Below are 23,271 nucleotides of genomic sequence, written 5' to 3'. Positions count from 1 at the left end.
GAACAACAGCTGAAACCCTGGACCCCACCCAATCTTATTTTCTGTGCCACGTTGATTTTTGTACTTTCATTCTCTGCCAACTGTTTCACAAAGATAGACATTATCAAATGTAAACTGTTGAACTTCCTAGAGCGAGGAATCCACATTGTGTCCAACAGATGTGAATCACTGTTTCTCTATAAAATTTTAAATATCAATGTGATGTGTCTGAGCTCAGAGGGGGACAGCACTCTAAGGAAAAGACTGATAAATGTTACCACATTCTACACCATAGAAAAGACAAGCCACGAACCAGGAGCTATCTGCGACAAAAGGTAATTACAGAAACTGTATGCAGAATATGTAAAGAATTCCTACAAAGAAATAAGTAAAAGACACACAACCCAACAAATAACCAAATGACATAAACGTTCATTTTATAGATTACTAACAGTGAATAAATATATAATATGGCCAATCTCATAAGAAAAAGTGAAAATGTAAATTAAGTTCATCAACAGATACCATTTACACCTTCTGTATGGGCAAAAATTAAGAAGGCTAATCAAAATCAAGTGTTAGGAAGGATGCAGAACGAAGAGATTCTTTTATTTTATTTATTTATTTTTAGACAGGGGAAAGGAGGGAACAATGAGAGGGAGAAAAACAGCAATGTGTGGTTGCCTCCCATGTATCCCCTACTGGGAACCTGGCCTAGAACCCAGGCACATGCCCTGACTGGGAACTGAACTGGCAACCCACTGGTTCGCAGGCTGGCACTCAATCCACTGAGCCACACCTGCCAGGGTGAGCAAAAAGATTCTTATACACAGCTAGCAAGAGAGTAAATTGCTACTACAACTGTATCAGAAAACGATTGGTATTAGCTTGTAAAGTCAACTGTCTGTCTGTATATTCTGCAACTCAGCACTTTTAATCCTGGGCATAAATCCAAGAAGCTCTTGCACATGTGCAAATAGTAAGAATATTCATAATAGCACTTGTCATAATAGCAAATGACTGAAAACAGTCACTTGGGAAGGTTAAGCTAGACTAGGATAGTCTATGCCTCAGTAAAAAACATGTTCCCAAACTCTAATGATTTAATACAACAAAGGTTTTATTTTTAGTGGACACTAAGCTTGAGGAAGTTAGCTAGCTATTCTCCTTAAGGAGATTTAGGGATTTGGGCTGCTGCCATCTTTTTTTTTTTTTTTAATTTATTGATTTGAGAGAGACAAAGTAAGAGAAACATCGATTTGTTGTTCACTTATTAATTGGTTACCTCTCCTATGTGCCCTGACAGGGGAGCAAAACCCTCTCAATAGCCCAAACCATGGCCTATTGGGGATGATGCTCTAACCTACTGACCTACTGGGCCAAGGATGAGGCATGCCACCAGAGGCTACTTCCACTGTCTTAATGAGTCACCACCAAAACAGGAGGGACTGAGGGTGTATGTGACTCTTGACTGTCTCAGTCCACAGGTGGCATGCCTCACTTCCTCTCATAGTTCAACAGAGCCTGGCACATGGGAGGCAATCAAAAAAGATCGGTTAAATGCATGAGTACAGAGGAGTTAGAGATCACTTCTACCACTTCAACATGATTTGTGAAAGAGTGTGGCTGTGACTTGATAAATGATATAAAGCAGTTTCCATGGATAAAATGTGGGGGAAGGATAGTCCAGGTACTTTCTGTACGTCACAGACAGCAAATAGGCTTCACCTCACAGAAGTACTCCGAATGATCCAGAGTAGCTGGCTGCCACATCTTCCTGTATGCTGTGATGGGAAGAATGCAGAGTCTGCATTCCATTTATGGGAGGGTTTGAAATAAAATAGGCAGAGACAGACAGGAAAAAAGAAAATAATAATAAAACACCTCTCTTCACTTAAGGAAAATGTTTTTATTTTTTTTGATTTTTTAAAAAATATATTTTATTGATTATGCTATTACAGTTGTCCCATTTTTCCCCCTTCACTCCCCTTCACCCTGTATACCCTCTCCCACCCATATCCCATTTAGTCATGTCCATACTTATAAGTTCTTTAGCTTCTACACTTCCCATACTATGCTCACCCTCCCCCTGTCTATTTTCAACCTACAATCTATGCTACTTATTCTCTGTACCTTTTCCCCCTCTCTCCTCCTCCCACTCCCCTGTTGCTAACGCTCCATGTGATCTCCATTTCTGCGGTTCTGTTCCTGTTCTAGTTGTTTGCTTAGTTTCTTTTGGTTTTGCTTTAGGTGTGGTTGCTCATAATTTTGAGTTTGCTGTAATTTTACTATACATTTTTTTTTATCTTCTTTTTCTTAGATAAGTCCCTTTAACATTTCATAAAATAAGGGCTTGGTGATGATGAACTCCTTTCACTTGACCTTATCTGAGAAGCACTTTATCTGCCCTTCCATTCTAAATGAAAGCTTTGCTGGATAGAGCAGTCTTGGATGTAGGTCCTTGCTTTCATGACTTGGAATACTTTTTTCCAGCCCCTTCTTGCCTGCAAGGTTTCTTTTGAGAAATCAGCTGATAGTCTGATAGCAACTCCTTTGTAGGTTACTGTCCCTTTATCTCTTGCTGCTTCTAGGATTCTCTCCTTCATTTTTACCTTGGCTAATGGAATTATGATGTGCCTTGGTGTGTTTCTTCTTGGGTCCAACTTCTTTGGGGCTCTCTGAGCTTCCTGGACTTCCTGGACATCTATTTCCTTTGCCAGAATGGGGAAGTTCTCCTTTATTATTTGTTCAAATACGTGTTTGATCTGTTGCTTTTCCTCTTCCTCTTCTGGTACCCCTATAATTCAGATGTTGGAACGTTTCAAGATGTCCTGGAGGTTCCTAAGCTTCTCCTCGTTTTTTTTTTACTTCGTATTTCTCCATTCTTTCCTGTTTGGTTGTTTTTTCTTCCTTCTGGTCCACTCTGTTGTTTTGAGTCCCAGTTTCCTTCCCATCACTATTGGTTCTCCATGCATCTTCCTTCATCTCTTTTATGGTAACTTGCATTTTTTCATCTAATTTGTGCCGAAAATCAACCAATTCTGTGAGCTTCCTGATCACCAGTGTTTTGAACTGTGCATCTGATAGACTGGCTATCTCTTGGTCACTCAAAAGTTTGAGTCCTGGGGCACTGATCTGTTCTTCTTTTTGAGACATATTTCTCTCTCTCTCTCTTTTTTTTTTCTTGGTCTGGTTGCTCCTGTTATGGTGAGGGGCAGAGCCTTAGGTGTTCACAGGGGCTGGGAGGGTTTGAAATAAAATAGGTAGAGACAGAGAGGAAAAAAGAAAAAACAAAACAAAACAAAAACACCTCTCTTCACTTAAGGAAAATGTTTTTTTTAAAGTGAAAAAAGTTTTTTAAAAGAATGTTCCTAAACAGTATCAAATTGCAGCTAGAGGTTTTTTATAAAAGTGAACACAAGTTTCTCTTTACCCCCATGACCTCTCCCTTAATCCCAACTAGATTAAACTGCTAATAACAACAATTATACTTTATTAATCTTTGCACCCCCCAGCACTTAGTACAGAGCCTGGCACACATATGTCCTCAACAGATGTGAATTAAAATGAACTAAGACTAGATGTGTAAATAAAGTTACAGAAACAGACATCACTGGGGAATATACATTTTTCAAAGATAAAGAAATTTATCTTTGTCAAATTTTTGTAATTACATTAGTGACATGTTGAAAAAATATCCCAATATTAAATTATGGTATTTTTGGAAGTGCCATATCATGCAGACAGGCCAACCCTAAATGAGAATTTGCTCCTAATGTTATATTCAAATTGTCTGTCTTCTTTACAATATTTTGCTTATGAACAAACCCTTCTGTAAACTGTGCTATCCATTATGTGCACAGTTTGGCCACAGGGTGGCCATGCTAGCCACACACAGCTACCTAAATTTAAATGAATTGAAATTAAATAAAAATAAAATTCAGTTTCTTAGTTGCACCAGTTATAGATTTCAAGTACTCTGTAGTCACATGTACTAGTGGCTACCACGTTGGATAGCACTATTCTAAACCTTTCTATACAACTACTCATACACAGGAAGGACAGTTATTTCTAAATCAAAGACTGTACCTAAAAAGTTTTAAAACTAAACTTATATTGAAGTTTTAGTTTTTCCTTAAATTTGTCAAAAACAGGGGAGCAAACAATTTACTTCTGTACCAACTTGATACTAGTCTGAAAAATAGCCTAACATTATATATCCTAACCATTTACATGAACCCAGTTGTAGGCTAACACCCAAAAACTTTGTTTTCATCCTCCAGAATTACTGTCCAACTTTTAAAGTGTAAACTCCAATAAACAGTGATAAGGTTATATAAAGTCTTTGTCTTTCATGAGGATCCTGTAGTCTTTGCTATCTGGGGAAAGATTAGTCCCTATACCACAAGGGCAAAATTCAGCTTGTAGTTTGTTTCCCCTAGTGGAGTCTGCTATAACCCTGTTCCTGAGAGGAGCATTCATATAAAAACCTTTGAGCAAAGGAGAGGGAAGCATGCTAGACTTCTAAGATACAACATCCCATCAGTGTGATTTCAACAGAAAATCCCTTCCTAATGGTAAGAGCTCCAAAATAATGTCTAATGATTATCTATTTGACATGCTACTTAAAGAAGTTATGTAAATAACACTGTGGGGCCCCTTAACCTCTCTTTGGACCTCTACTTCCACACCTTGGGCTCTGAAATAAAACAACAATGTTAGAACACACGCACACACACCCAAGTAGTTATGTGAATAAATCTCATATAAACACTACAGATAGGAAGTTCCTCCAAATGCTAGTTTATTATTTAGCATTATTATAACATCTCAAAACCATTTTTTCTGTAAACAAAGATACAAAACCAGCAGCAAGCATCATCATAAAAAGCTTTCCCTCCCTACTATAACCACAAACTAACAATATTTTATCAAGCGATTAACAGTGGCATCTTTATGTATAATAAAATTGAGTGGTTTTCCCTCGTTTCTACAATATAAATGATAGACAGAAATACTTATATTCTAATTTTAATAAAATTAGCATGTACTGTTTTTGTGAGGAAAGACAATTAAGCCACCTTCAATTAGAAAGAAACCTACTCATCTTACAAGAGCTCTGTAAAATACCACTTCTCCCTTTTTCAAAAAAGATTTTATTTATTCATATTTAGAGAGAGGGGAAGGAGAAAGAGGGGGAGAAAAATATCAATGTGTGGTTACCTCTCGCGTGCCCCCCACTGGGGACCTGGCCTACAACCCAGGCATGTGTCCTGACTGGGAATTGAACCCGCGACCCTCTGGTTCGCAGTCTGCACTCAATCCACTGAGCTACACCAGCAAGGGCCCACTTCTTCCTATTTTAAAAAAAGATTTTATTTATTTTTAGAGAGAGGAAGGGAGAAAAGGAGGGAGAGAAACATTGACGTGTGAGAGAAACACGGATCAGTTACCTCATACACACCCCCAATAAGGGACCAATCAGGGCCATGTGCCCTGACCACGAATTGAACCTGTGACCCTTTAGTTTGCAGAATGATGGCCAACCCACTGACCAACACCAGTCAGGGCCACCACTTCTTCCTTAACTGTTATAATCTAATATGATCTCTACTTCTTCTCTGAGCTCCTAGAACACTAAACATCATTCCCATGCCAGTTTTTAATTCAGTGTTTCTCAATTCCAAATTCATTCTTTTTGCCTACGCTGAGAATGGATCTAGGACCTTTAAGGTATTTTTCCTTTGCCAGCTGGCATTATGTTAAACTTTATCAGTAGAGGGCGCAGGAGAGACACTGCAAGAGAGGTTTCATTTCCTGGTTTCAATGCTCTTGCTCACCAGGCTCCTCCTCCCAGGCTTCTACAAGGGAAAGTGGCCAGTAGACAGGAGCTTCCCTACTCTCCTTGTAGGAGGTTTTGTAGCACAACTTTGTGAACAGCTTTCCCTGGCACCCTAGAGAGCAGGTGTCCAGCACAGGCCTGCCAACACAGCATCAGGATGCCTTCTCTGCCATTAACTGATCCATACTCATGCTTTCTCCAACAAGATCTGGATCTCAATTCCTGGAGGAAGAATGGCTCTTCCCTGTGTGCTCTACCTCAGCCCTGGCGATAGCAGAAGCCTCTATTTCTGCCATTCCCATGTTCTTTAAAATTATATTCACTTCCTACTAGGCAATTCCTAATTATTCCATTCTCCTGTTAGAGTCAATAATTCTTTCCTTGTTCAAATTACTCTGTGGTTTCTTTCCTGATTGGACCCAGAATGATACGGTCCCATCCATTAATATGACACATACTTCAAACTTTAGTCAGAGGAATTCTAAGTTTACTTCTCTTTCTACAAGATTACAAACTCCTGCCAGGCAAGGAACACCTTTCATACTTCTCTGACATCGACATAACGTTGTTAACACAGAGGTACCAACAAATGTTTAAACACACATTTCAAATGATTCCTACTCTATATACCTTCATTAGTTTAAGACCACTATAAACAACACATTTTTCTAATAACCTACTTTATTTCAGAGTTTTTACCTCCAAAAGCATAAATAATTAGGATAACATAAGAATACATTCCTCAGTGTCCCTAGACTATAAGATTTCCAAGTCAGGACCAGCCTGCATGCTTAAACCTCACAGACCTTGTAAGACCTTGTAAGGTAAGAGATAAGGAACTGCTTGCACTCACAGGCTGTTCAGGCTCCAGGGTCATAATGGGACTGAGCATGAATGATGCTTATTTTTGCCTAATTCTGAACAATGAGGTAAGAAATTATACCCCAAACAATGATGTTACAGCCAATGACAAATCATTTACTTACAACCAAATAAGATAATTATGTTGGAATTTTGGAGTGACATGGTTGGTAAGGGCTTTATGGTAAACTCTGTGCTTCTAAAAGCCGAGCAGAAGACCATCTTCAACAAGCACAGTGTCAGCACTCAGCTTACCTATGAGGAAAACTGAAGGAGGTTCAAAAGGCCATCCTCATTGGCCCTGAGCCCAATTTGCATTGTTACCTTTTGCTCAAAGGGTACCCCTCCAGCTTATCCCAATAAAATGTAACTAGCTTGTTTAAAATCTGTATAAAGCAGTACTTGCTTTCATCAACCCTCAAAACCAGCCCTCTGTGAAATCATCTCAATAGCAAATTAGAATTGGGAGCCATACCTGAAAGCGCAGAAAATGCAAGAATCAAGAAATTGCCCCAAGTTCAAACATTGAAAAAGTTGCACTATTTTCAAATGCCTTTTAGTAATCTAAAGCAGAGCCACAGAAAGAATGGTATGTGCAGTACTTACTACCAGTACTCAATGAAATAGAAAAACCGAGAAAAGGGATTTAGAAACTGTGATCTGACAGAGTAATTTGCTGTTGACTCTAACAGATGGGACTTGCATTTTGTATGTCTGGTTTTTCTTTCATCCATTTTAAGGTATTTTACAAAAGTGATTAGATTATAGTCCATTACAGAAAGTTTCTGAGGTATTGATCTAAAAGCTTTCCTAAAGGCACTGCACACACATTTCTCCACAGATATATACAAACAGCCAATAAGCACATGAAAAGACATTCAACATGATTAGCCATCAGGGAAATGCAAATTAGGACTATAATGAGACTCTATTTCACATCTACTAGGACAAAGACTGTAAAATCAAAATGACAAAGTAAATTTAGCAAGGACATGAAGACATCAGAATCCCCTGGCTGGCGGAGCGCAGGCTGCGAACCAAAGTGTCGCAGGTTCAATTCCCAGCCAGGGCTCATGCAGGTCTGCATGAGTTGCAGACCACAGCCCCCAGCAACTGCACATTGATGTTTCTCTCTCTCTATTTCTCCCTCCCCTCCCTCTCTAAAAATAAATAAGTAAAATATTTTTAAAAAATCAGAATCCTCATACACTGTTGGATGGGACTGCAAAATGGTACAGTAGCTTTGGAATACGACCTGCTCAAAGGTTAAACATGGAGTTATCATATGACTCAGCAATTCCACTCCTATGCACACAACCCAAAAGATATGAAAATAGTCCACAAAGAACCTATACACAAATGTTCACAGAAACACTATTCATAACAAAAAATAAAAGAGAGCATTTGAGATCTTGCTCCCCGGCATATGTTGTCAGTTTGGCTCAAATAAACTTGTAAAATTCCTCCAAAACCCCTCAAAACAAAAACAAACAAAAAAGAAAGCAACCCCCAAATTCCATTAACTGATGAATGGACAAATAAACTCTGATATATCCACACAATGGAATATTATTTGGCCATAAAGAGGAATTACTCATACATGCTACAGTATGGATGAACCTTGAAAACACTGTGCTAACGAAAACCAGTCACAAAAGACTACATATTATATGAATCCACTTAGATAATCCACTCATATGTCCAGAATTAGACAAACTAGAGACCAAAAACAAATTGGCAGTAACCTGGGACAAGGGGGCACAGTTTAGGATCAAATGAGTGACTGCCATTGCGTGCAGGAGTTCTCTTTGGGGTAACGCAGATCTTCACACATGACCTTCCTGGAATGGTTTCTGTTGAGTGACCAATGATTCCATTTGCCTGGGACTGAGAGATTTTTCCTGGGGAACATGGACTGAATCACTCACTCTTTCTGTCCACGACCTTTACCTGTCTAATACTTCAAGTTTTGGTCTAAATACCACTTTCTCAGGAAACCTTCTCTGACATACTTCCTCACTCCCATTCATGCACATTAGTTTATTTAGTTTATTCCCTTTTGCCTTAGAATTCAACATACTGGATTTGCTTTTTAAATGTCTTCTACATTATAAACTCCATAAGCATGGATCAAGGGAGTATTTTGTTGACATTGTATCACTAGCACCTAGCACTGTGTCTAGTCCATGTGTCTATGAGATGAGTAATTATTTGTTGAATGAATAAATTAACCAATAAAAAGGTTTATCTGTGATGGAATCTTTAGGCAAGGGTAGACCCAGGAAAATTTGAAGATACACTAACTATTCCATTTTATTTAAGGTTTCTATTTTAGAAACTAAAGCAATTAAATGCTTCATTTATCCACCGTATACTCAGGATTTAGACATGAAAAGTCTAAATTCTCACTCGTAAATCTCTATTACAAGTATTCCTCAATTTACAACAGATCATGTTCCTACCCAGAAGATGGGATTCTACGCAATAGGAACAGTAAGTATGACCTAGCTCATGAGACAGCAAGGAGATACGAGGGCATAAGGTAGCAAGAAGTGGGGAATAAGATTACTGAATGGGGTCAGAGACATAGATTTTGGGCAATAGGGAACACCTAGAAATTTGAGAGATTTGGCTTTAAGTCATTTTTTTTTTTTAAATTCTCATAGTAAAAGCAGTACATGAGGGGGGAGGAGGTAGGAAGAGGTAGAAGTGGGTATGGAGGGGAATAAATGGTAATGAAAAAAAACACACAAAAAAGCTAGTATATGAGCATCACAAAAGATAAAACAAAAAAAACTTCAAACCAGAATAAAATATACACGAAAAAACAATCCATAAGTCCACTTCCCAGAGGAACCGTTTTGTATTTTCACACTAGAAGCAGGGAAATTAAAAAAAAAAACAACTTAGTAAGTTTCTCCTAATTCAAATATTTATTTAGTGTTTACAGTGTGTCACATACTGGAGATCAAAGATGCTAAGGTTTAGTTCTCATTTGAGCACAGCACCCCATGAGTGGGAAAAGAGTAACACAAGAGCACAGGGCCACTGAGATGAGCTGATAGGGATCAGTGAGTGGAACACAATGGAAAAGAGGGCCCAGAGGTCCTATATATATGAAGGTAATTAGGCAAAGAAATCAGAATAGGCTTTTAAAGGATGAAAAGGAATCTGCCAGGGAAAGAGAGGAAGGCCTCTGTATAGAAAGGAAACTGTAAAGAAACTCTGTAATCTAAATGTAATCCTTTCTTTTCTTCTCCCCCCTTGGCCTCCACCCAATCGTTACACTAGAAAAGTGAAACAAAGACCAAGCATGAGACTTAGTAAATGTTTCAAAACTGCCTGTAAGGTAGGGAATTGGGAAGCAGGGAACAACAAAAAGATAGAAGATTATAAATAAACAAATAATAAAATAAAATGTAGTAAGAAATGAGTTCAACAGTGTGAAATTTATATTTCTCCAAAAGGCAATTTAAAAATCAAGGGGTAGAGGTAATAAATATGTTAGAAGTGTTCACCTTGCCCTGCCTGGTGTGGCTCAGTGGATCGAACATGAGCCTGGGAACTAAAGGGTTGCTGATTTGATCCCCAGTCAGGGCATGTGCCTGGGTTGCTAAGCCCCCCCCCCCCCCCCCCCCCCCCCCCCCGTAGCGGGGTGTGCGAGAGGCAACCACACACTAATGTTCTGTTCTCTCCCTCTCTGTCTTCCTCCCTTCTCCTTTCTCTAAAAATAAGTAAATAAAATCTTTAAATATATATATTAGCTAAGTCTTGACTGGTATGGCTGGTGACTGGTATGGCTGGGTGGGTTGAGCGTTGTCCTGCAAACTGAAAGGCAGCTGGTTCAGGCACATGTCTGGGTTGCAGGCCGGGGCCCAGGTTGGGATGCACGCAAGAGGCAACCCATTGATGCTTCTCTCTCTCCCTCTTTCTTCCTTCCTTCCCCTCTCTCTAAAAGTAAATAAAATCTTTTTTAAAAGAGGTGTTTAGTACAGTTCTAATCACTTTTTCCCCTTTTGTCAGTGACTACAGTCTTTTAAAATATCTTTTAAATTTATTCAGGGTTTCTTTATGATTTAAAGCATAATCTAATTTGGCCCAAGTGTTCTTTGGAAACTCAAAATGAGTATTTTCTGTTTGCAGGGTACTGTGTTATGTATCTGTTAATTAAACTTTATTCAAATTATCTGATTATTTAAGTTCTTATTAATTGCATGATTTCATCCCGATTAATTTCTTAATCTGTCAAGCACTAAGTGGTAGCACTGTTTCCAAGAAGCCTGTTTTCAAATCAGGAATTTTTGATTCTTCTGTCTGAATACTATCTTCCCTTCATATGTAATGGTTTTGAAGAGGCCTTTCCTGATCAGCCATCTAAAATGGCCTCAACCTAACCCGCTAACTTCTTGCCCTTCTGTATATTTCTCATTTTTTTCAGTCTAATTGTATTTTGATTATGCATGTATGTTTTTCTTTACAGCACTTCCATCTAGAAGTTATTTTTTTTAATTTACTTACTGTTTTATTATTCTATTCAGAGCTTAGAACAAGTAGGTATACAGTGTGTTGGCTGAATAAAAGTATCAGTTTCTTTTATTTCCAGTGATTTAATTTTTTAAAAAAATTTATGAATTTTAGTTTCATAGCAAATTTGAGCAAAAATATAGAGTTCCCACATACTTGACGCTCCCTTCTCCTGACCCTCCCCTATCATCATCCTGCAATGTGTGACATGTTTGTTACAACTGATGAACCAAAAATGACACATCAGTATCAACCAAAGTCTGTAGTTTACATTAGGGTTCACTTTCGGTGTTTTATAGGCTATAGGTGTGGATAAATGTATAATGGCATGTATCCACCATTATGCTATCATAACAGTTTTCCAATATTCCTTGTGCTCAACCTATTTATCCTTCTCCCTTCACTAGAACTCCTGAGAACACTGATGCTTTTACTGTCTCCACAGTTTTGCCTTTTCCAGAATGTCATATACTTGTAATCCTAAGTACGTACCGATTTTTTGAACCATAAGATGCATCTAGGTTTTAGAGGAGGAAAATAGGGGGAAAAATTTTGAAGCAAAAAATGTGGTAAAATATTTAGTAACATAAATAACATAGGCCACCCCCCGCCACAGTGAGTCAGGTAAGCTATATTCGAACTATAAGACTCACTCCCTTTCCCCCCAAAATTTGGGGGGTGCATCTTATAGTCTGAAAATATGGTAACTTTCTCAACTTGACTTTCACTTAGCAATATGCATTTAAGTTTCCTCTGTATCATTTCATGGCTTGACGGTTCATTCCTTTTTAGCACTGAATAATATTATATTGTCCAAGTGTACCACAGTGTTTACCCATTCACCTCCAAAAGGATATATTGGTTGCTTTCACATTTGGCGGTTATCAATTAAGCTGCTGTCAATATTTTTGTTTAGATTTTGTGTGGGCACACATTTTCAGCTGATTTGAGTAAATACAAAGAACTACGATAGCTGGATTGTATAGTAAGAGTATATTTAGTTTTATAAGAAACTGCTAAATTGTATTTCAAAGGGCAAAATAGTTAACTTTACTTTCTCAGCAACAGTGAATGTAAGTTCCTATTGCTAAACATCCTTACCAGCCATTTGATGCTGTCAAGCGTTTTCAATGTCAGCCATTCTAGTAACTGTGCAGTGGTATCTCATTGCTTTAATTTTTAATTCCCCACTGATGTATGATGTTAAGCCTCTTTTTGAACGTTTCTTTGCCATCTGTAGTATATGTCATCTTTGGTGACTTATTTCTTTGGATCTTTTGCTCATTTTTCATTGGGTTGTTCATTTTCTTATTGTTAAGTTTTAGGAGTTCTTTGTATATTTTGAGTAACCAATCTTTATAAAATCAGATATTTCTTCTGAAAATATTTTCTCCCCATCTGTGGTTTATGTCTTGTTCTCTTGATTTCAATGATTTTTATGTGTTTCATACAGCATTATTTGATACATGTGTAAGTTCTATACTGCTAAAGATTTTCATTATGATCCCACTTCATCAATAAAAATTAGTCCTGTTTAATTTTTTAAACTTGTGCTTATTGTAAATTCCTCTCCATACTTTCTTTATTCACTTATTTACTATCCAACTTTGTCCTTCCATGTTATTTTGTTTTAGTTGTGTCTTTTTTAAATTATGTGTAGTTTATTTTTGTTTTAATCCAAAATGAATGTTAAAACATTTGTATGCATTGCTAAAATAAATTCTGTTGGGTGTATTTCTGTTATTTTATTTAATGCTTACTGTTTTTTAAGGACTGATCAGTACTTAACTGATATAAAATATACATAACATAAAATTACCATCTTAACCATTTTTAAGTATACAGTTTTTTGGCATTAAGCACATTTACATGTTTTACAACCATTATCAACAGCCATCTCCAGGACTTTTTCATCTTTTCCAAGTTAACATCTATACCTATTAAACACTAACTCCCTATTCCTTCATAATGCAGCCCCTAGTTCTTCCATGTTGTAGCATGTTATTACTTACCTCATTTCTTTTTAAGGCTAGATAATATTCCACTGTACATATATACTACATTTTGTTTATCCAGTTATCTCATGTTTTCTGTTTTATAAATTACTTGGTTTGCTTTTATCTCAAATATTTGGAAATGTATACATCAGTCTTAAAGTACATTAATTTATAGTTTAAATGAATTCAAGTATGTATCTAAATTTTTAAAAAGTAAATTTTTCTGATTTGTCAACCAGAAAAAGAAAATTTTACTTTGACTACCCAAATATCAAAGACTTGTTATTTCCCCCACTAACCCATCCTAGGTTTATTTCCCCTTCCCTCTTTATGACCTCAGAAGCTCAGGACCTCAGAAGATTGTTAGTGTACTTTTGGTACATGTCATGCTTTGAACTTCATCTTCTTTCAAGACATCCTGGTAATTACATTCAGTGTTAACATAAATTATTTAGAAGCACTTGAGATCTTGCTTCCTAGTAACTGTCATCAGTTTGGTTCAAATAAACTCATAAAAATTCTCAAAAAAATTATTTAAACATTATTGAGATAGATTCAGTGCTCATTGCCATTTTTCTCAATCTTAACTCTTTAAATTGATTCATTTACATCAGCTAGCATACATGTTTAGCTAATTTTTTAAAAAAGACTTACTTTTTAGAGAGGGAGAAGGGAGGGAGAAAAAGAGGGTAATATCAATCCGTTGCCTCTCACAGGTGCCCCAGCTGGGGATGGAACCCGCAACCCAGGGATGTGACCTGACTAGGAATCAAACTGCCGAACTTTCACTTTGCAGGACAATGACCAACCAACTGAGCCACACCATCACAGCCTAAACACCTCTTGAGCCAACAAGAAAATCAACCTAGAACTACCAATTACTTGTTTGGTGACTATAAGAATATCATTCTTGTAAATTAGAATGCAGCCAAAGCTGTACTTAGAGGTAAATTAACAGCACTAAATGGCTTCATTATTTTTTTAAGAAATCTAAGAATTTGAATTTTAAAAAAGGTATAACAAAAATAATGAGAAAAACATGAAGAGCAAAATAAAGAGAATGGAAATCAGGGAAACCAACAGAATAAATCTCAAAGCTAGTTATAAAAATATAAATCAATAAAAATAATGAAATCGCTAATAAAAGATAGAAATACCAGGTTTTAATAAGAACATATAATATACATCTATATAAAAAAAATTGAAAATTTTAAAATAATGTACCATCTTTGGAAAAATTATCAAAACTCATGACTAAGATTCTCAAAAGACTATAGAAAAATAACTGCATAAGTCCTGTATACTCTTATTAAACTAAATTTCTAGGAGATTCTCTATCCTTTCAATAAATTCTGTACATTGACTAACATGAGTGGGATTTTGATTCCTCATATGCCTTTGATTACCATCAAATTTATTATATACCCTTATCAGTACTTAAAAGAAGAAAAACTTTATCATTTCCTAAATAAGTGTTAAAAATTATTTTGATAGCTCCCTGGCTGGCGTAGCTCAGTGGATTGAGCACGGGCTGCGAACCAAAGTGTCGCAGGTCCGATTCCCAGTCAGGGCACATGCCTGGGTTGCAGGGCATGACCCCCAGCAACTGCACATTTTTTTTTATCTCTCTCTCTCTTTCTCCCTCCCGTCCCTCTCTAAAAATAAATAAATAAAATCTTAAAAAAAAAAAACAAAAAAATTTTTTTGATAAAATTCAGAAGTCATTCCTATGTTTTGTGACGTAGGAACAGAAAAAAATAATAAAGAATCTCTCTCTAAAACTAATGGCTGTCCTCATGATGTTAACTGTAAGAACACCAGAGATATTCCAAGACAATCTATTTTATTTAACCATGTCTTTGAGATTCTGCCCAATGTAATAAAGACATAAAACAGAAATAAAGTAGTTCCAGACAAGATGGAGGTATAGGTAGACACACTGTGCCTCCTCCCACAACCAAATTAAGGACAACAATTTAGAAAAAACAAACAGACAAACAAACAAACCAGAACCAACAGAAAATTGAACTGTACGGAAGTCCGACAACCAAGGAGTTAGAAGTTAAAAGAGTACATCATCACCAAGCCCTGATTATATGAAATGTTAAAGGGACTTATCTAAGAAAAAAGAAGATAAAAAACATGTATAGTAAAATTACAGCAAACTCAAAATTATGAGCAACCACACCTAAAGCAAAACCAAAAGCTAAGCAAACAACTAGAACAGGAGCAGAACCACAGAAATGGAGATCACATGGAGGGTTAGCAACAGGGGAGTGGGAGGAGGAGAGAGGGGGAAAAGGTACAGAGAATAAGCAGCACAAATGGTAGGTAGAAATTAGACGGGGGAGGGCAAGAATAGTATGGGAAATGTGGAAGTTAAAGAATTTATGACACATGGACATGAACTAAAGGGGGGAATGTGGGTGGGAGAGGTGTGGAGGGGAATGAAGGGGGGGAAATGGGACAACTGTAATAGCATAATCAATAAAATAAAAATAAATAAATATAGTGCTATTGGAAAGAAGGCAAGTTATTGTTATTTTCACAGACAATAAGGAAAAGAAAATTTTATTGAAGTCCAGGAAAATAATAAAGATAACAGTAAACACAAATATATATTGCATCTATGTACTTTTTGAAATAAAATCAGATTCACATTTCTAGTGATAGTACACATCAAACCTCTCTGAAGGGTCAATTTAAGACTTTTAAATGCCATACCTTTTCAACCAGTAATTCCACTTCTTCAAAAATATCCTAAAGTTGTAATCAGGAATATTCACCACAGCACTGTTTATATAAAATACTGGAAAAATGCCCTGGCTGGTGTGGCTCAGTAGATTGTGTGCCCACCTGTGAACCAAAGGGTCACAGCTTCAATTCCCAGTCAGGGCACATGCCTGGGTTGCAGACCAGGTCCCCAAGATGCAACTACCCATTGATATTTCTGTCCCCCCTTCTGTCCCCCCTCTCTATAAAAATAAATAAAACCTTTTAAAAAATAAGTTACATAATTCGGCAATAGGAAAATAATAAAACTAAGGCACAGCTTTATAACAGTATGTTACATAAACATTTAAAAATTATTTTAAAAGAGAATTCTTAACAAAGAAAAATGTTCAAGATTTAATGTTAAGAGTAAGATAGCAAATTATACAGAATATGATTCCAATTTTATGAAAGCAAACTATGTATCCACACACACACACACACATATATATATATATATATATATATATACAGAAGAAAAGTCCTAGCAGGTGACATACGAAAATATCAACAGTAGTTATCCATAGGTAATGAAATGAGTATTTAAAAAAAAAGTTTAGGAAAAATTTACAACAGATACTTTATCAAACATCTGGCTATACTTCTAACTATTATATCTGCCAATGTAATATCTTACTAATAATTTGCTCTCTGAAGCAACTGAAACTTTTGTCTAAATACTTTAGCCCATCTCTTAGTGCTTATATGTTTATTGTATAACAATTTTGCTTCATCCTCAAGTCTGTAAATTACTAAATAATCTTAAAATTAAAGCGGAAATTTCTAAAAGCCAAGATTACATTTTAAAATACACCTTACTCTTATGAAATAAATGCAAAATAAAACCTATTTTTCCAGAGCCTTTTTAACATTTACATAAAGAAGTATAAAAGTATCCTGTACATATATGTATGTGGTTAACTGTTTTTTAATTTTTAGAGAGAGGGGAGAGACAAAGGAGAGAAGCATCAGTGTGTTGTTGCATCTTGCATGCCCCCTACTGGGGACCTGGTCTGCAACCCAGGTATGTGCACTGACTGGGAATTAAACTGGCAACCTTCCAGTTTGCAGGCCAGTACTCATCCACACCAGCCAGGGTCATGCAGATGAGTTTTAACAAACACTACTGAGTATTCTTACACCTCCCTCTTAGATTAATTTAAACTGGCAAAAACTGAGAAATTCTTTTCCAGATAAATAACTCATGTTTTTAGCACATTACAAATTAAGGTTATAGATCAACATGTTAAGAATATCTGTTTTAAAAAGCTGATTTTAGAGAGAGAGAAAGGAAGGAAGAAAAAGAAACACTGACTTGTTGTTCCACTTATTCGTGCATTTATTGGTTGCTACTAGTATGTACCCTGACAGGAGATCCAACCCACAACCTTGGTGTATCTGAAAGATGCTCTAACCAATTGAGATACCTAGCACGCGCCAAGAATATCAAAATCATAGTGGAAATCAGGCAAGACTCCCAAAGAAAGCTATACTGAGATTTGAAGGATGAGGATAAACTAAGTAGGTGACAAGAGACAGGTCAAAAGGAGTATTTTTTTTCCTTTTCAGATGTGATGCTTACAGTAAAGCCATTACAATATTACTTTCCGAATCCTTGTAATTCGGCTAATTTTCACACCAACCTCAAACTCCTAAAAAAATTTTATATCTATATTTATTTTAGTAGCCAAACTATTTTATATTTTTAAAACTCTCTGCCTTGGCCCTGCGTCTCAGTTGGAGTGCCTTCCAGTACACCAGAGGGTTGTGTGTTCAATTCCAATCAGGGCACATACCTAGGTTGTAGGTTCCATTCCCCTCCCCAGGCATGTATGGGAGGCAACCCATCAATGATGTTTCTTTCTCTCTCCCTCCCTTCTTCTCTAACATCAATTTCAGAAACAAAAACATGTTAAAGAGAGAATCTTATAAGCAGCAAGAGGAAAGGAGAGAGTTACCTGCAAAGGAGTTCCCATCAGACAGTCAGCTGATTTCTCAAAAGAAACCTTGCAGGCAAGAAGGGGCTGGAAAGAAGTATTCAAAAGTCATGAAAGGCAAGGGCCTACAGCCAAGATGACTCTATCCAGCAAAGCTATCATTTAGAATATAAGGGCAGATAAAGTGCTTCCCAGATAAGGTCAAGTTAAAGGAATTCATCATCACCAAGCCCTTATTATATGAAATGTTAAAGGGACTTATCTAAGAAAAAGACAAAAAATATGAACAGTAAAATTACAACAAATTCCCAACTATCAAATGAACCTAAAAAAACAAAAATAAGAACTAAGCAAACAACTAAAACAGGAATAGAATCACAGAAATGGAAATCACATGGAGGTTTATCATAGCGGAGGGAATGGGGGTGGGGGAAGAATGGTACAGGGAATAAGAAGTGTAATTGGTAGGTACAAAATAGACAGGGAAAGAAGAATAGTATAGGACATGGAGAAGCCAAAGAACCTATAGGTACAACCCATGGACATGAACTAAGGGGGCAGGGATGCTGGAGGGAAGGGAATGCAGGGCTGAGGGGAATAAAAGGAAGGAAAAACTGGGACAGCTATAATAGCATAATCAAGAAAATGTATTAAATAAATAAATAAACATTTTATAGGAGACTTTTATAGATATTGGACAACTGTAATAGCATAATCAATAAAATATACTTAAAAAAATGAAAACCTTGGGAAATTAAAAAAAAAAAAAAAAAAAACATGTCCTCAGGTGAGACTAAGAAAAAAAGAATAGACTCTCTTACTTGCCCTACCCAAGAACAAAAAAAATGTCCAGGACTAACGTTAAAATACAACTATTAAAAGTACAAGACAATATACAGGAACTGTTTTTTGATAAAGGGGAAACGAGACAGTTCTTAAACAGAAGGCAAAGGATTAATATATACCATGTATAAAGAGCATCTACAATTCAGTAAGTATAGATAGCCTTAAAAAAACCCTTTAATTATTTTATAGAGGGAGGGGGAGGAAGGAAGAAAGAGACAAACATTTATGTGCAAGAAAAAACATCAATCAGCTGCCTCCTACACACCCCAAACTAGGGACCAGTCTGCACTCAACCAACTGAATCACAGTAGCAAGGGTTCGACAGCCTTTTAGGAAGGCAATTTGACATCTACTGAAATTGAAATGTACATTTAAGAATGTATTAAGAATGTACATTTTTTTAATGGAAATACTTGCCTACATATGCATGTGCACGAAGTTGTAAGAAGTTCATTATGGCTTTAGTTTTAGTTGCTCAAAACTGAAACTAACATAAATGACCAAGAGTAATTAAGGTACAACAATACAATGGAATATCCCATGAGTGGTGAAAGATGAGTTTATAACTATCTGTATTGACATGAAAAAGAATGCAAATTAACCAATTTTTAATTTTAAAAAGTAAGGTAAAAAATACACATGGTACTTATTTCTAATTGCATAGATAAAATTAACAGTGCGTACCTCTAAGGAATGGGTCTAGAAAATGAGGAAAGACTAATAATGTTCACTTTTTTACTTTAAATAACTAACTTGCTTGAACCTTTTACAATAAGCATGTTCCTCTTTTCAATTTTAATTTTAAAATAAAGGAAAAAACACAGTTATCCTTGAGGGCTGAAAATAGAGTGATTTTTGTCCTGTTCCTTAATAATTTTCATTACTTGCCAGATTTTCTATGAGAAATTATGCCTATTTTAAAAATACGAGTAGCCTACATTTAAAAAAAAAAAACAACAAAAAAAACCCCTGTATTTTATTTCAGTGGTGAAACTAATTTTTTTCCCTGAAAAAATAATTAATAGTTATGGTCTCAGAAACTTGGTCCTGAGATTCCAAGCCTTCTCAGAAAGTAGTCTTAAATCTAAGTTTGGGAGTAGGATATTTGCTGTAGAAGCAATTAAATATAAAACTCATTTTAGAATGGAGTATTAACTAACATTTATTAACTAACATTTATTTATTAAGCATGCATTTACTAAGTACTTCACCTGCATTATCTCATTGCTCTAAAAAGCCCTATGAAATCTGTATTGTATCATTATTACTCTTCCCATTTTACAGATTTTTAAAAAAAATCAGGCCTTGAAAAGAATGTATATCTTGGCCAAGATCAAGTAGGAAGAACCAGGGTTTAAACCCAGGTCCCCAGCTCTTAACCACCTGAGATAATGGAATATGTAAGTACTAATGAACCTCAGAGATGATAAACTAAAACTCAAATCCTGCATGAGTGTCCAGATTGACTGTTAATTAGGCTAGTGATCCTAAAATGAAGAAGTAGGAAAACTCAATTCTGATCACAGAAGAAAACAATCAGTATTTTTTCAAGATAACAGGAGTTATTTTTTCCTTCTCTTTCTACTTCTACCAAGGTACAAGAAAGATACAAGGGACAACTCAGATGTAAAACACCACCTTCTCTCTGATTAGTCGGGAAGTAGGCCTTTGAAAAATTGATCAGAACGCTGAAGCTTTAAACAGGGCCCAGTTTCAAATGTTCATCAAAAGTATAAAATCCAGAAAGCCAAAAGAAACCTTACGCTTGATTATTAGAATAATCAATATTAACAGATTAAACACAGGACTTAATAGTACCTACTTATTTTATCCTTAGTTATTTGAACAAGTTCTCTGTTTTCAAAAGTATCATTGAAAACTTATCCTTAGCTACCTGAACAAGTTCTCAGTTTTCTCTTTAAAAAAGTATAACTGAAAAAGAAATATACACCATGTTAACCATGTGTACTTGGAAATGGGCCTATCGCAAACATCACAGAAACATAGGAACCCCTATTCATTTGTTCACTAGATATACTCCAACTACAAACTCACTGTAACTTTATGAATTTGGTATTAAATGTCACAAAGTCCAGAAGAAGAACTCTCTCTTTGAATAACTGGTAAACCAAGAATCAAGGCCCTAAGGGAAACACCATACACAGGCACCCTTCCTTTAGTAAAAGTATGCTTATAGAGAGAAGCTGACGTCACAAAGTTTTGAACGCCAACATTCCATACGTTAACACCTCATGCCAACAAGACTTCTCATTAGTGTGAGCACAACTGACAGTACCAAATGATGACAGTTTTGAAGCTCAGTACTAAGTCTAAGTAACAATGGAGTGTTTAGTGAAAACACAAAATTCACTAAATTTAGGTTAATATCTTTCACCAAACCCTGAATGTGGGTTTAACATATATTACAGGTCAAAAACATTTTAAGGTTCACTTTTTCACAATGTAAATCAGTGTTCTCTGTAAATCAGATTTAAAAGCCAAGGATGAGAGAACTGCCTTAAATCAATATCCTAAATAGGAGACCATAAACAAAGCTTTTTATTTCTATATATGTATATTTTCCACATATGTATAAAATATAAAAGTGAGTATGAGTGTGTTTTACAAATGCCACAGAGCATCTGGAAAAGTTGACAAGTTCTAACCTGCTTTAAAAATCATTATTCACTGCCTCTATTATTCACTGCCTTCATCCCAATCTAACTTCATTTGATGTTATTCTTTTGGATAACCCTACAAAAACAAAACCCCCCAGAGCAAATTCTTGTACATTTCAATATCCTGCCTACTTATAAGAGCGGAAGAGTCGAACTGAGCAGGGGAAAAAACGTGACGTGCGCAACCTTGATCCAAAACACAGCTCGTCGTAGTCTAATTTTAGGCCTAACCATTTTGATTGTCTTTTTACAGAGGTTAAAAAAGAAAACTATAGAGCACTTGTAAAGCAGAACTGAAATAATTATGTCAATGGGAGTTGGCATTATTTATGAAGGAGGAAACAAATCACGCTCAATCCAGAGTATTCCCATTTAAATTAAGATACAAGAAAGAGTACAACCCTATAGCAACTGACATTGGCAATTACTTTTAACACTTCAGTTCTTGGATGAACTTTATCTTTAAAGAATTAGTCAAAAGGTTAAGTCCACTGAGAAATTTGTGGGAACGTTGTGTGTGTGTGTGCGCGCGCTCTGGTGTGTGTTGTTTTGAAGAAAACCAAACATGGTTAAAAGTCAGTCTACACCTAAATTACCTAAAGAAGCAAATAGTCACCTTCTGGCTGAAGATTAGACAAAAATCACGAAAAGATCCCCAAGTCCCGTTCTTAAGGGCAGGCCCTGAAACACTCGGAAAACTATACACTTTCACGAATGTGAAAAATGGAAGAGATTAGATTTTAGTTTAGAAATAATACTCGAGACAATATGCCTAAGCAGTAAAACTGAGATGAACAGAGGGGGCTAGTGAGGAGGGGCTGGGACTCAGTAGGGCAGGAAAAATCCGAGAATAAAACCCGAGACGGCTGGTCGAACGCTGAAGTAAAGGGAGAAAAAGGAGGCTAAAACGCGAGGAAAGGAAGACCAAGAGAGAACAGAGCCTGCGGCGCGACACAGGTCAGGGCAGGGCTGGATCCAGGAAGAGTTAGCCCTTACCGGCCCAGCGAGCTTCCCACTTCGGGCAAAAGCCGAGAAAAAAAACAGCCCTAGGGAGCAGACAATGAGCCACCGCCCCAGGACCCGCGGCTTCAGGCACGCAGGTGGCGGCGGCCCCGGCCCTGAGAAGAGGAGGTCCGCTGCCCCGGGCCGCCAGCGCCTGCCAGGCCGCGGAGAAGGAAGAAGGAAGGAGAGAGACGGCCTCGCATCCCGGCCAGCGTGCACACTTACCCCTGGCGAGGAAAGGTCCCCGCCCAGCGAGGTGCCTCCGTCCGAGTTCCCTGCAAGCTGCGGCGCCGCCCGGGCGAGCGCGCGGGGCGGGGTGGGGTGGGGTGGGGACGGAAAGGGGAGCGGGACGGGAAGACAAGTCGGGCTGCAGCGCAGCCGCCGCTACCGCTAGGCCGAGCAAGCGGACGCCGGGAGGGGAGGGGAGGGAGAGTTCGGCAATGGCGACGGCCCGCGCTGGAGGGGAAGCGGAACAACCGCCGTCCCAGCGCGTGGCCACAACCCTGGGGGAGGGCCAAGGCAGAGAGCGAGGAGGGGCGGAGCCAGGACACCCCCCCTGCCGGCCTGAAGCCTGGAGCTCCAGGGGGCGGAGATTGACCCTGCCTCCCAATGGGCGGGCGCTGTTGGGGGCCGCTGGGAGTTGTAGTTGGAAATATGAACAACCCTTCTCTTTTTTTTTTGCGGGGGGGGGGGGGGGTGAGGTATGCTTTATATTGAATAGCCAGCCAGTTCCTCATCTAATTCAACTTCGCCTCCCTCAGTTCCGTACCAACCAAAGATGCTGAAAGATGACTGCTGTCACAAGAATCTGCTCCAGGACATTTGTGGGAATT

The 23,271-nt window shown here is 37.5% G+C and overlaps 1 protein-coding gene across 1 annotated transcript in view; it reads right to left on the bottom strand.

The window, feature by feature from the left end:
• The window catches only part of PAK2 (p21 (RAC1) activated kinase 2), an 87,085-nt gene extending 64,036 nt beyond the window's left edge, over positions 1-23,049 (bottom strand). Inside the window, exon 1 of the mRNA XM_028505285.1 lies at positions 22,664-23,049. The gene's annotated coding sequence lies outside the window, so the exon portion shown is untranslated. The remainder of the gene's footprint in view (positions 1-22,663) is intronic.
• Between the last annotated feature and the right edge of the window lie 222 nt (positions 23,050-23,271).

This window comes from Phyllostomus discolor, chromosome 2 (genome assembly GCF_004126475.2).
Source record: "Phyllostomus discolor isolate MPI-MPIP mPhyDis1 chromosome 2, mPhyDis1.pri.v3, whole genome shotgun sequence".
Taxonomy (NCBI): domain Eukaryota; kingdom Metazoa; phylum Chordata; class Mammalia; order Chiroptera; family Phyllostomidae; genus Phyllostomus; species Phyllostomus discolor.
The sequence above is the reverse complement of the archived record's forward strand: the minus strand, read 5'-3'. Positions and strand labels throughout refer to the sequence as shown.